Source organism: Eptesicus fuscus, chromosome 1 (genome assembly GCF_027574615.1).
Source record: "Eptesicus fuscus isolate TK198812 chromosome 1, DD_ASM_mEF_20220401, whole genome shotgun sequence".
NCBI classification, from domain to species: domain Eukaryota; kingdom Metazoa; phylum Chordata; class Mammalia; order Chiroptera; family Vespertilionidae; genus Eptesicus; species Eptesicus fuscus.
The window spans coordinates 87,845,596-87,849,048 of NC_072473.1; the positions used below are offsets into that span (position 1 = coordinate 87,845,596).

The 3,453-nt window shown below is 37.1% G+C and overlaps 1 pseudogene; it reads left to right on the forward strand.

Moving 5' to 3' along the window:
• LOC129149376 (E3 ubiquitin-protein ligase RNF168-like) lies at positions 1-2,019 on the forward strand (annotated as a pseudogene).
• The last annotated feature ends 1,434 nt before the right edge of the window (positions 2,020-3,453 follow it).

Consider the following 3,453-nt stretch of genomic DNA (forward strand, 5'->3'; position numbering starts at 1 on the left):
CCTTACCTGGTGAGGGGGAGAGGGGAATTTGGTGTGAAACTCGCCCCATGCCAGAGAGCCGTCCGTCCTGCCAAAACCGTTACGTTACTGTCTTGGATCAACGGCCGAGGTCTCCTTACTGAACGGTTAATTTTCTTACCGGACGTTTGTCCTAAACTTGGACTGATACACCGCCTTACATGGTAGTACTGTTTACTTGGCCTGCAGAATCCCTCTTGCCTTAAGACATGTTTGATGCTCCAAATCTCTGAATTCTGATACGCTGTGGGACATATTTAAACACAAAACTGTTCATTGTCTTGCTCCATAAATTGGGCTGGAAATACTATTCTTTCTCTTCTGGGTGCTGATGTTGACTATATCTAATTAGCACATTAAAATGGCAGTACCTGAAGAGGCCATCCCTCCTTTGTCTGAATACCAGTGCAAGGTCTGTTTAGAAATCCTGATCGAGCCTGTAACACTACCTTGTGATCACACGCTCTGTAAGCCATGCTTTCAATCCCTTGTAGAAAAGTCGAATTTATGCTGTCCCTTCTGTCGCTTTTGGATCTCTGGATGGACCTGGTACAATACCCGAAGAAATACCCTAGTCAATATGGAATTGTGGGAGAAAATTCAAAAACACTATCCAGAAGAATGTAATCTGAGAGTCTCTTGCCAAGAATCACAAGAAAGTCATGGTGACGTTCAGCCAGTTCATCTGATAAGTGAACCTGGAGAATTGAGGAGAGAATACGAAGAGGAGAAACGCAAGATGGAGGCATTGCAACGAGCCAATGCAGAAGAAGAAAACAAAGCCAGTGAAGAATACATACAGCAATTATTGGCAGAGGAGGCAGAAAAAAGGAAAAGAGAGATAGAAAGACAACTGAAAAGTGATAGAGAACTAGCAAGAAAGATAAGCTTTGATATTAATTTTGATGAGGAAACTGGCTGGGCTTCTACCATGTATGCCAGAACATCTAATCGAGTCACAACCAGGTCACAAACGAAAAGAATGAACCAACAAACAAACACTGGCGATATCCAGGAGTATTTGTCACCTATATCTCAGTATGGGCCAGTATCACTATCAGAAGTTGTGCAAGAAGGCAAGAAAAGCTCCATGTCTAAGGAGAGTGACAGTAGTGATATAAAGAGCCCTATGTGCCAAGGCACAGAAATTAAGGAGGATATTCCAACACTTTCTTCTCAAATATGTCATGAAATTCAAGAACAAGGTGCAATGTCTTCAATAGAGTCACCTATGCCTCAGTTATGTGCCAGTGGTACAGAATTGTGCCTTGGAGGAAAAGTCAAAATGAAACCAAGCAAGAATGATGAAGAGGAGGAACCTAAAGCCAGCATTTCCTACTCCAGAGAAGCTGCAGTTGAGCCTCGTGGCAGCAGAGTGAGTGTGTGCATTATATCAGATATGACACAGATAACTGAGACAGAAAATGAAGAATCTTACCCACAGAGCAGTAAAAAAGATGTTTCCAAAAGAAAAAAACAGGAATCTTTGTTTGAAACAGCCGGGGATCCAGGCGCTTCTGCAAAAAGAGGGAGAATGTTCCCTGAATCTTCCTCAGACCAAGAAGAAACAGAAGTCGCCATCACTCAAACGCTGTTAGATTTGGGACATGTACTTTTTGAGAGAGAAAACCAAGAAGAACAAGATAGGTTATCAGCATTAAATCTTTGCAAAGAGGTGGATGAAAAACAAATAGAGCCAACCCTGCCAAAAGCATCCCCAGATGAATATCTGTTATCTGCCATGTCCTCATCTCCAGACAAACTGCTAAGTGGAGAGAATTCCAAAGATAGCAACTCCAAAAGACAAACTGATATAAAGCCTTCAAAACCCTAGAGAGGCTCAAAAAAGTAAAACTGGCAACCTTCTTTTAAGATCCAGTTGTAACATTCAGTTAATGTTCATACATGAAAGATGCCAAGTTCTACTAGAGATTACTGCAAAGTACTCATTCCTTACAGCCTAAGTTATCAAGGGAAAGATCTCGGATGTTTCAGAGATAAAGTAATACCTGGGTAAAGGGAGTGTTTTATAATCTAGTAAACGTTTGTTTTGTTGTGAAGCTTTCTTTTCTTCAAAATATGCATGTTTTATGGCCTTTTGTCATCTTTTTGTCCTGTAGTAATTAGTTAAGGAATCCAGGTTTAAAATCTAAGTTTTCTTGCTACTTTCCATGTATTTGCAAAGCACTTGAAATGCATCTTACATAACAGTAAAGGAATCTAGTTACCATCTTCTAATTATTTTAAGCATTATAGCATTTTCTTTTATTTAAAGTGTGTTAGGATCAACATGAAATCAGAAAATCAGTTTTCTGGAAATTAGGATTAATTTGCAGAAAAGAAACTAGACTCTTGATGCAAAGGGAGTTAAGAGTTGAAGTAAGGCTGAATGGGACAGGCTGATAACTTGGAAGCACAGGAACTGAGCTGGTGATCAGAAATTGGTCCAGGATGGAGTAGGAGGTATTATTTGGCAAAGCATTCTCCCTCAGTCCTTTCTTTGCTAAATGACACAGAAAACATTTGGATTTTACAACTTTTCACACCATAGTATATAGTGTCAAAATCAAAATTAGTTACTAAATTACCTAAAATTTTGGAAATTCACATTACTCTTAGTTTGCTATTCTGGGGGAGGGGGGAGAGGGAATTTATGTAGGAGAGTTATATAACAATATTTTATGGTGTGGAACCTCAGGCATAAATAACCATTTGTTTATTTCCTTATTATTTGTATTAGTATTGACTTTTATTTGTGTTTATGGAAAGAAATAGAAAGTATGATATTAGGGTTTTGCCCTATATTATGCCTCAAAGTTAAATCAGAAGGCAGTGATTTCATTTTGTGAAATTTAACTATTAACCTTTGTTTCATTAATATGAACAACTTTGAGCAAACAACAGTTTTAACAGTATTTCTGTTGATGTCTAGTTATCCTTTTAAGGTAAAAAAAAATGTCATAGGGCTAATTTCAGCTTAAATTTGTCAATATTTTTATACATGATTGAGATTTTTTCCTCTAAATTCTGTAACTGAAATTCTGTTAATCTTTGTACACTTAATGGCATCTGCTTCAAATGCTGATTGGGTAATTATCTGTAGAATTTTGATGATAATTTAAAATTTAGTATGCCCTTTCTCAAAAAAAAAAAAAAGGGGGGGATTGATGTCTGAGTAGTGATTGTGCTGAAATTAAGTATTGTCAGAAACTAACCAAATTTGTCTAACATAGACTAAAATCCATCTTCTCATCAAACTGATATTTTTCTAAGAGTAATTTTACACTTTTACATTACATTTTATGGTGGACATTATGGAAATGCCTCAAATTACAAGTTATGTAATTTAATCTTCCTGAAATAGAACATAACTAAAAGGGGGAAATAGTGTTATTTATTTAGGGTTTATATTATTTGACAAGTTATTTTTCTGTG